The sequence below is a fragment of the Carlito syrichta genome, unplaced genomic scaffold, assembly GCF_000164805.1.
Source record: "Carlito syrichta isolate Samal-C Ts95f unplaced genomic scaffold, Tarsius_syrichta-2.0.1 Scaffold303180, whole genome shotgun sequence".
Taxonomy (NCBI): domain Eukaryota; kingdom Metazoa; phylum Chordata; class Mammalia; order Primates; family Tarsiidae; genus Carlito; species Carlito syrichta.
In genome coordinates, this window is record NW_007247276.1 from 117,794 (window position 1) to 129,312 (window position 11,519).

Sequence of the window (11,519 nt, forward strand, 5' to 3'; positions counted from 1 at the left end):
TGGAGGCGGAGCCTGAGGGGCCTCGCGGGGCGGAGACGCGGGCGCCACGGGCTGCGGCCGAAGCCGGCCTTGAGCACCACCCCAATGCCGTCAGGAGGGTGGCAGCCGCGGGGCACTGCCGGGAGAGGCGGGGCACAGCTCGTCCACAGGGGCACCTGCGTGAGGAACATTTGTGCGCCCAACCCCCGTCTTCAGCATTCAACATTAGGCCAGGCTCGGGCCCCGCCCGTCATGCCAGCACTTTGGCCTGAGCCCGCGGGTTCGAGACGCCCCGGGCAACCTGGCGAGCCCTCGCCTCTACAGTAAATCAAAACCCAGCCGGGCGTGGGAGCCAACGCCTGCGCTTCCAGCTCCTCGGAAGGCTGAGGCGGAAGGATCGCCGGGGCCGGCAGGTGCAGGCTGCGGTGGCCGGGAGCGTGCCACTACGCTCCAGTCTGGGTGACAGAGTGAGACGCCAACCCAAAAAATAAAAATAAAAAAATTTAAAAAAGATAAATAGCTAAAGGCTGCTCATCCAGTCCCCAGGGTCTAACAGATTCTGTCCTGAGACTCTGGACCTTCAACGCCACCAGCACTGTGTTCTCTGAGGGCTGCAAAGCACGTTTTAGAACTGTTCTTCCTTGAGCCCAAGGAATTTATGGTGAGCTGGAGAAATGCGCGCACACAGAAAAGGTGCATGAAAACAAGACCACGTACAATCAAGGATCTGATGGGTAGAAGCAGACTGCAAGACCCAAAGGAACTCTGGGTGGCTGGGCGCTCCCCAAGGGAGGGAGTAGCACGAGAGAACAGGGAGGGAAGGAAAAGCACCCCGCGTCTGGAAGGTCTCCTGCGATGGCGGGGACTGGATACGGAATGAGGGCCGAGCTGACGCTCAGAAAGATCCACCAACCTGGCCAGCAGCGGCATCGCCAGTCAGAACGGACGCGGCCCAAATGCTAGAGATGCATCCCGGAAGCTCCTGGCCGAGCCAGGAGTTACTCCGTGGGTTGTCAGGTTGTGAGAGCACCTGAGGGCCCTGGAGGAGAGGCGACCCAGGGATGGGCCGGGTGGATGGGCACACGAGGTGCTTGAGGCAGTGGGGGCTGTCCATCCCGTTCTGTCTGCCTAATGGTGCGCCGTGCCCGTGAGTGCCTGCTGAAAACCATCCCTGAATGAGGGAGATGGTACAGCCGGAACACTTGAGAGTTGCTCTACCCATGTGGTGTTTCCTCTGATCTGCCTGTCTTTCTCTCTCCCTGCCCGACCGTCCGTCTCTCCGCCAGTGTCTCTGTCCACAAGAAAAACTTGGACAAAGGCACCGAGGAGGGCCTGAAGGTGGCCTTTGTTTATCTCTTGTTCCGTCAGCCAGGCACTCCTCAAAGAAGCACAGCACCCTGAGTGCTGGGCCTCCGCTGGGCACCCTCGAAGGCTCTGAGTCAGAGGGCATCCTGAAAACTGGTAGCTCCAGGCTATGTGGCTCTATCAGGGGTGAGTCTCCTGGTCCCTAGAGATCTGGCTGGCCTGGAACTACCCTTTTTCAGGATACTCTAGGAGGCATCCTTCCCCGAGGTGTACACTGGCGAGGTCTCCTTCCTACCCTCAGATCTTACGGTCCTTCAGACTAGTCACTTGGCTTCCCTGAGTCTCAGTTTCCCGAGGGCTGGGATGTACTGACTGACGCCTTCCCTCCCAGCTCTGGCTGTCTGTGAAGTGCTGTGCCTGTGCCTGGGCACGTCAGGAGGTGTGCTGGCACGTCCCTGCCCTTCTCCGGCACTCACACGCCCTCCATTGTCCCTCTTTCTGCCTCAGCTGTCCCCTTTGAAGATAATCTCTGGGGCCTCGAGGCCTTTTCTAGACTTTAAGTAGTTCTTGAGTTGCTATTTATGAGCTCAGCCAAGGCTGTCTCCCAGGACCTAGGAGAAACGGCCATGTCCATGGAGGCAGGGTCCAGGGCTCTCCTGGGAAACTGCTATCATGGGAAAACCAACCTGTGGCTCCAGTTCTTTATTTTTGCCATCATTTAGCACTAAGCACTGTGCCAGACACCAGGGATACAGACCTAGTAAAGCATCGTCCTTGTCCTCAGAGGACTTATAGATCACAGAAGTCCCCTCTCTCTAGCCTTTCACATAAGTGATATTCTGTATACGAAGAAGAAACGTCGCAGCACGACTCAACTGGGCAAAGCAGCTGGGGCATGAGTGTGGCTGGGCAGGCCATGGCAGGATCTTTACCCTGGTGGTGGGCCGACTCCTCTCACCCCGGAGGGGCGTGGCCCGTGGCTGCTGGTCTGGCCAGTGGGGGCACAGAACCAAGGGAGGGAGAGTTGATCCTGCAAGGCCTGGAAGGAAGTCAAGCAGAACGCCTCAGCCAGGCGCTGCACGTTTGTGCTGCGGGACGCTTTGCTTTCCGAAGGAAGGTCGCTTGCAGACTTCACCGGGAGTTGCCCTGGGCAGTATCGGCAGGGCTGGAGAGCTAGAGAGCCTCAGAGATGTCTTTTGGAGCCCTGAACAGAGAAGGGCACAGATAGGAGAAGTAGCATGCCGTCTGGGGTGTTGTGCAGACTTTTTACCACCCCCAAATACTAAAGGATAATTCCACTCTCCCCTCAGTAACAGAGGCTGACTTCTGCAAAGGTTCACAACCATTGGGCTACATATCAGAATGTCCTGCGGAAGCAGGAAGAGCAGAGCAGTTTCAAAAGACTTCTTAGTCGAGTCCAATCCGGCCCTTTCCTGCCTGCCTGAGACTTACAGGTACAGTGCAGTCTGTGAGTTGACTCCAGCTCTGTTACTAACCAGCTACATAACCATGGACGAGTCCAAGTCACTCTCTCGGAGCCTTAGTTTTCTCATATATAAGATAACAAATCTTACCTGGCAGGGTTGGGAGGATTAAAGAGAATGTACTAAGGACCCTGTCACAGGTGGTATATAGCCAGATCTCAACTGACATGCTACTAATATAATAATTTGTTTTAAGAACCATATTGTGGGGTAACAGCGTCTGCTCAGCCAACCTTTATGCAAAAGTGAAAACCCCTGGATTCTCAGAATGTGCTTTCAACAGTAGATGCCCTATGTTTTAAGGCACATCTGCTTCGCCTGGGGCTAAATATTTCATGAAGTCGTAATTGTTAAAAAGAAGAAGTTGGGTGCAAGGGCAGAGAAAAGCTGCTATTTCCAAGCTGCCAATTTTCTTCCTAGAAGAGAAATTTTTGCCGGGCTCAGTGGCTCAGCCTGTAATCCCGCGCCTTTGGGAGGCTGAGGTAAGTGGATTGCCTGAGCCCGCAGGTTCGAGACCTGCCTGGGCAGCGAGGCCTCATCTCTACAATAAATAAAAAAATCAGCTGGACGTGGTAGCGCGTGCCTGTAATTCCGGCTACTCGAAAGGCTGAGGCGGAGGGATCGCCGGAGCCCAGCAGGCGAGGCTGTGGGGGCCGGGTGCGGCCACTGCACTCCAATCTGGGCAATGGAGTGAGACTCCAACTCAAAAATAAATAAATAAATAAATAAATTTTTTTTACCCTCTTGATAGACCTTTAAATGTCCAATAAAAGGGAAATTTAAAATTTACATTTGAAATTGATTGAGAGAGAAAAATCTAGATAAACTTTTTTAAAAAATCACATGCACATGAAGATAACAGCCTAATTTGGAAGAAGGTTAAGACCATTCATTCATTCAACAAAGAACTACTGGGTGTCTGCTGCATTTATCATATGAACCACTGTACCTAAAAGGCATCGATTGTCTGAAAAGGTGGTCCTTACTGTGAGTAGAACTGCAGCCCCAAGACTGTTAGCTAGCCTTGGGCTCTGGAAAGGGGGAAGATGGTCAGTGGTCTCTTGTTGTTTGTAGGAAGACTGATCCCTACCACCTGGCAGAGGGATAGGGGTTGAAAGGAAGGTACTGCTCCTCTGAGGTTAGGGTAGGGGACATTCTGAAGGGCCCCACTTGACACTTTTCCTTTCTGCATTGTTATTTCTTCCTGTAATTCTCACATCTCCTTCAGCAAAGTGTTAAATGTTACAGTCTGTCCTCTGCTTTGGGCTGGTAAGAATTCCTAGGAATTTCCAGAAATTATTGGGGAGAAGTCAAAGACTGACCTTCTTACAGTTACATAAGAGATGAGGCTCAGAGTTGTGTGGGCATTAATGAGAAGCGTGGTCCCTTGAAGGCTGGAGAAATTCGGCCACCACTGCTACACATGGTCCTTGTGGGTGGTCAGAATGATCCTCACAGATTGGCTGGGCACATTCCCATGATATCAGGCCACTGGGTATTAGAAATGAAAGTGACTTCACAGGCTGGGGTACAGGGTCCTACCCAGCTGGCTTGAATGGACCACAGATTGCCCGTCCCAGGCGACGTCCTTTCATTCCTCTCTGTGCCTTCCACGTGTACTATTCACCCTTCTCTCAAGCTTTCTTGGGCCTATTGCCCAAATGAAAGTAAAAAGAAATGAACCTCCATGGACGTGTACTGTGCCGAGTACTGGGTGGTGTTCTGCATAAACTGTTTCGCCTCACCCTGTAACACAGTTTGGTAAGATAAGTGGAATTCTCCCCATTTGACTGATGAGAAATGGAAACTGACAGTCCTGTCTCTGAAGTAACACAACCAGCAAGTAGGTAACAGTCCTGGGGTCCAAAAGCAGTTTTCTCTAACTCCAAGTTCTTCACACCATATGGCAAATGAAAATGTAACTTAGGATGTATGTAAACAAAGCATAGTTCAGAAGAAACACGTATTGAGAGAGACGCTTGCTGTCTCAAAGCAAACATGCTTGCCTATCAGTGCACATGGACCTCAAGTTACAACTGAAACTGGAGCTGCAGGGAGCTTGGGGTCAGATACTTCCTCTCCACTTGGGAATCTGCCACCAGGAAAAAGAAGTGGCAAAAGACAGTTTCAGTCAAATCTTGGCAAAACCAGCTAGCCCTTCTCAGATGACAGGAGCAGAAGGGGCGATATCTGTCCGTCCCAGGGAATCAAAAAGGTGCCTGGAATGTTGATACAAATCTGAGGTTTCAAACACAGTTGTTTTATACAGTTTAAGCTTAGGAAACATTCCCCACCCATCTGAAACCATGTTTACATATAAAGACACACCCGTGATCCACAGCTGGATAATCCCCAGTCCTCTTGCGAAGCGTTGGTCACGATAAGGAGGCAGGGCCACTGTTTTTGCACAGTCACGCAGATGATGACCCTGGCGTACAGCGACACTGTCCTTTGCAACCACGAATGCCACCAGCACCACCTAGACCGATGTTTCTCAAACGGACAGTGGTAAAGAACTGTTACTAAGCCGGGCTCGGTGGCTCAGCCTGTCATCCCGCGCCTTTGGGAGGCTGAGGTGAGTGGATTGCCTGAGCCCGCGGGTTCGAGACCCGCCTGGGCAGTGAGACCTCATCTCTACAATAAATCAAAAAATCAGCCGGGCGTGGTAGCGCATGCCTGTCATTCCGGCTACTCGGAAGGCTGAGGCAGAAGGATTGCTGGAGCCCAGCAGGCGAGGCTGCAGTGGCCAGGAGTGGCCACTGCACGCCAGTCTGGGCGACCGAGTGAGACTCCAACTCAAAAAAAAAAAAAAGAACTGTTACTATTTTGTCTTTTCAATCTCCAATCGTTCACAGATCAGTACTTTTATAAACTATAATTTACAAGCAGAAAAATGAAATAAGCAAAGACATATCATATTGAAGCCTATATCTTTTTAACTATGAAATTCGATAGACATAAAATTACTCTGTCAAATGGCTCTACACCTCAGTGTGGTCTCCACCTATCAGTTAAACTACAAAGTATTTATCCTCTTTTTGCCTTGCTTTCTTAACTCAAGCAATTTGCAGGTCTGCTTAAAGCAGTCTTTAATTACTGAAGACTTTCTAAAGGAAAGCAGAGCAAATAAGGCCCATCTGAAAGACTGCGTCAAGATGTTGATGCCTCTGGGTTGTGCCTCTCTGCACAAAGCCAAGGACTTTAGCAGTTGGGGTACCTCACTTATCATAACTCCTTGCATTCTTTGTGTTGTTTTAAATTCAGCCTAAAAGAAAAACTGTATGACTCCACACACAACACTCTGACACCGTGTGTGTGTGTGTGTGTGTGTGTGTGTGTGTGTGTGTGTATGTCTGTGTGTAACTCTCTAAACTCCAACTGTCCCGGGGGAGGTCCCACGAGACAACTCACTTCTGACGCCATCTACCTGGGATTCACATCAGACCTCATAGATCAAGGGCTCAGCTCCACAAGGCCGCCCCCGTTTCAGATGTCAATCACAAAAAAATCCTCAGGTTCCCCACACTTCTGTAGTTTAGGGGTTTTTATGGCGGCTTCATTAGCAGACACGATAGATCACTGATGCAATCTCCAGTCCTTCCTCAGAGGCTGAGGATGGAGAGGATGGGGCTGAAAGCGTCTGACCACAGCTTTGTTTTCCTGGTGACCAACCCACCCCATCCTGACACTTTCCAGGAGCCCACTGAGAGCTGGGATTACAGGTGTGTGCCCCTACTCTTTAGAACAAAAAGATTCCCGTGTAGTCAGAAAGTTCCTAGCAATTTGGGAGCTCTGTAAGATGCTCCCATCACCTCCACCATGACTGATTACGAGGATTTTAGGAAGTCCGTGTCAGGAACCAGGGGCCAAGACTGTATACGGTTCTTATGTCACACAGCCCCTCTAGGTGAATGCGAGGTTTTGTCGTCGCCACCTCTTCTTGCCATCAGTATGTTCTTGCTACACAATTGCTGCCTTCAGTAGCCGCTAAATCTGGTGACTGAAATATATCCTCAGAGTCTCTTTCATTTTCCCCCTGGATCTGAAGACACATGTAAATTTGGTGTTGATTCTGGGCAGCCTGTTTCTATGCTGGTTCTGAGTCTTCCAAGGATGTTGAATGCAGTCTTGGCACTTCTTTCCACGGATCCCCGTTACCATTCTTTCACAAATAGGAAATACCCTAAAACGTTTCCAGGAAAAAGAAAGGGGAATGCCATTCTGTCTGGCCAGGACTCACTCATCTCTTCTGCTTCTTGCATTTGCCCAGTCATTCTTCCGGTCACTCAGTCATATAAGGTATACATCGGGCACCTACTGTTTGTCAGGCACTTGTGTCTGTACTTTCCTGGTACCTGCGGGGCTCTCTACACGCTTTCTGATCTCCAGAGAGACCCTGGCTCTACCCCAACCCCTCCAAAGCCATGATCATTCCTCTGCTAGCGTTTCTCCCTCCCTGGCCCCAGGTGGCTCATCCGGACAGTAGGAACAGTTGAAACTGGAAGGCTCTGGGGGTCTGTTCTCTGCTCAGCCCTCTGCATGTGGGCTTCTCTAATTCTTCTCCTCTAAGGGGCTACTAAGAGGGGAAATTCCAGATTCAAGTGGGGCTTCAGCACCTGCGGAAAATCATTATTGGACTTGGCTCTAATTTTGGTGGGTCACTAAGGTCAGAGCTAGGATGTATCCCTACAAACCATTGACTAATATCCCTCAAAAGAAGATTAGGTTGAAAAGTACGTTTGAGGTTCACAGAAGGGACCTTAGGAGAAATAAAGCTATTTACCTCAATCAGTTTCCAGTGAATCAGCAGAGAAAATCCATGAGGTTATAACTGAATCATCCATGGATAATAGAAAAGCATGTAATCACAAAATAGGGGTCACCAAAAACGGTATAGAGAGAGATATGGCAGTGTCAGTTTTGGTTTCTAGATCAAAATTCTGCAACAAGACTACAAAACCCAGTTTGGATGCATATCATGAATTGGTAGCTCTGCTTATGTGTTTTCTCTCTCTCACTCTCTCTCTCCAATAAGTATCTGGTTCTGCTAAAACTGTAGGTACAGGAACAGGGAAAGGGGAAAACCAGGGAGGAAATATGCAAATATCGAAGTTCCACCCTAGAGCCATCAGAGGCAACTTTAACCTTTTAAGAACATTTTTGAGCTTTGAGATGATGAAAAATAGCAGCCTGACCCAGAGTTACACAGCAATCCTTGGAAAGAAGTAAAATGTAGACCTTCAAATCTAGAGCTCCCACATTGCTTGGAGCTTGCTGAATATAGGAGCATCTTTTTGTGCTAATGAGTGGCAGCACACACCTGTAATCCCAGCCCTGGGTGGGCTCCTGGAAAGCGTCAGGATGGGGTGGGTTGGCCACCAGAAAACAAAGCTGTGGTCAGACGCTTTCAGCCCCATCCTCTCCATCCCCAGCCTCTGAGGAAGGACTGGAGATTGCATCAGTGATCTATCGTGTCTGCTGATGAAGCCGCCATAAAAACCCCTAAACTACAGAAGTGTGGGGAGCCTGAGGACTTTTTTGTGATTGACATCTGAAACGGGGGTGGCCTTGTGGAGCTGAGCCCTTGATCTATGAGGTCTGATGTGAATCCCAGGTAGATGTGTCAGAAGTGAGTTGGTTCGTGGGACCTCACCCCAGTTGGAGTTTGGAGAGTTACACACACACACACACACACACACACACACACACACACACACGGTGTCAGAGTGTTGTGGGTGGGGTCATACAGTTTTTCTTTTAGGCTGAATTTAAAACAACACAAAAAATGCAAGGAATTATGATGTGAGGTACCCCAACTGCCAAAGTCCTTGGCTTTGTGCAGAGAGGCACAACCCAGAGGCATCAACACCTTGACACAGTCTTTCAGATGGGCCTTATTTGCTCTGCTTTCCAAGAATTTGGGGGTTGTTTCCATGTGCGTGTCTCCCTGACAGGGCTGTAAGCTTCCAGAAGACTTAGCCACTCGGACCTTCCTAGGACAGAGGGGTGCTCTGTGAAACGCAATAGGTACTGGATTTGCAGGGAGTTTACAGCTGTCAGTGATGTTGATAAAATAAGAAAGCACAGAGGACTCATAACCCTTGGCCAAAATATCCAGACTTTCACTTTGGGACTGTGAAAGAGATTCCTCGGAGAGGCATGCGACTGTCTTGCGGAACTCCAGCCTGGGCCTGGCCTTCTTCCGTCATCATGCTCTCCTGAAGGCCGGTTTCTGAAGAGGCAGTGGTGGTTCTGCGGAAAGAGGAACTGGGGATCTCGCACCCTGCTCGTCATCACGTGACTTCGGGACAAAATGCCATTCAAAACAAAGCCTAAAGGAGACACACGTTCACACAGAGGGAGAAGAAAATACGGTCAGATATCCAAATTTCCATTTTTTCTCTTTCCAGAATGTAATCCCAGCTTTCCAGTCTCACGCCCCGGGCAGCAAACAGTGAGGAGGCTATCTGCCAGCACTTTGGGCCTAGTACCTTGGATCTTTTCATCTAAGGAACTTGCTAGACTACTTATCTAGGACTAGACTTGCCATCAGGGTGCTGCTGTGGAATCGTTTTTGAAAAGAACAGCGATAAGATCTTTCTCACACATTACCGTCATGAAATTAAGACCAATGGTTACCCAAGAACCTTTGCTGGAAACAACACAAGAACTGGGTAATGGCAAATTTTCTTCTTTTTAAAGCAGTAAAGATGCTGACTTTATGCACTTCTTTGGTGGGTCATTTCTAGTAAGCAGTCAAGCTACTTAATTTTCTAAAGCCATTAGACCAAATAGCAAATATTAATTTTTAGAAAGATTTTAATTATTTGATATGTGAACTCATTTTAGAAACATTTAGAACACATATCCTTCAACAAAGAAGGATATCTCTAAATGCCACCAACTAGGCACACTCTTACAAATAGCTTGCTATAGCTTTTCAAGTCATAGAGAAAAGCGACACATGAAAAGCTGTGTTCATAGATTCACTAAGTGAAGCGAATGTAGGCTATACTCACACTCTGAGGATCAATAGAATGATATCAGTAAAATAGTCCAGAAATATTACATGTCAAAGTATAAAATTAAGAAATTATGTGAATATTGATTATGACTTTCAATGGATGAGAGTTCAAATGTCATAATCTGTCATATGACTAATTTTTTCATACAGGTTGAAAAAGTTCTGGATGCACCTGTTTGCTGTTTCTACATCTTGGAGGAAAGTTGAAAGTGCCTTCTCAGATACCGATGAGCACACACACACAAACCCACTCGGAGAAGTTAGAAAAACCCCAGAGCAGTATTTGTCAAGCAACTCAGTTTCATTCTTTTGAAAGAGATTGACTGGAAAATGTCTTACTTACTATGTCAGTAATAAGGAATTTTAAGACATGTCTTCATACATAGCTCTTCTTTCTTAACTTCCTTACTTGGTTCTCAGGGAACCAAGAAATCTGAAGTGATCTAACTCTTCCCGATGACCACATCAGAAAGTAGTAAGCTGGTGAACTTCTTACTGTATGACATGGAGTTGGTTTGCAGCTGAGCTCTGAAGCTTTACTGACGCATCAAAAATATTTGCGTCAATATGTGCACCCTGGCATGTAAAAAGAACAGCAACAACAACCACAAACACTTTTTATAAAGTTCTTACCATGTGTCAAGCACTATTCTATGTGTTTTACAAATACTTTTTTTTGTTTGTTTGTATGTTCGTTTGTTTGAGTCTGGGTCTCACTCTGTCTCCCAAGCTGGAGTGGAGAAACATGATCATAGCTCACCACAGCCTCGACCTCCTGGGCTCAAGCAATCTATCTGCCTCAGCCTCTAGAGTAACAGGGACTATAGGCACACACCACCATGCCTGGCTAATTTTTCTGACTTTGTGTAGAGACAAGGTCTTGCTATGTTTCTCAGGTTGATCTTGCACTCCTGGGTTCAAACAATTCTCCTGCCTCGGCCTCCCAAAGTGCTGGGATTACAGGTATGAGCCACTGTGCTCTACCCTAACTTATTTCATCTTCATAACATAATTCACAACATAGCTAGATACCATTGTTGTCTCCAGACCACATATGAGGGACAGAGTTAGGGAGTAGCAAAGCCATATTAGGAGCCTGGCAGTCTGTCTCCAGAGTCCATACCTCTAATGTTCTTGACTGTCACACCTAGAAATGAATTTCCCCCATTGAAAGGTTGCATCAATTTCTCCTACCCACCCTCCTCCACTTCAGTAATTGAATGCCAAATTCAGTAAAGCATATTCTCCAACAACGCCTTTCCCGAGGTCCATGGGAGAAGCTGGCTATTTGCCATTGAAGCCTTGTTCGCGCCCTGTCTGAAGGGATCTGGCAGCAACTGACACTCTATTCATGTTACTTGAGGGAACAAGGGGCGTTTTCCTATTCATTTAATATGAAGGGTCTCCCAGGTTGAGGGGTTTCCTTCCCTCTCCCTCCACTGTCACCAGCCATAGGAGAGAAGATCTGGGTATCGATGTCATGTGATCCGCCTCAGAGACAGGTCATGTGTTCTTGGTATAGCATTGCTTGCTTCAGTTTTACTGCTAACTGCATGCTTCATCTACTGGAGGAATTTACAGAAATTTGCACAAATTATAACAACTCTGCTACCTGGTGATGAAGATAGACTTCATCAGCTTTCATTTTCTCTGCTAGGAATGTAACCAACATGATTAAAGCAAGAAAACAGAAGGAATGAGAGAAAGAAAGAAAGAAAGAGAAAGAA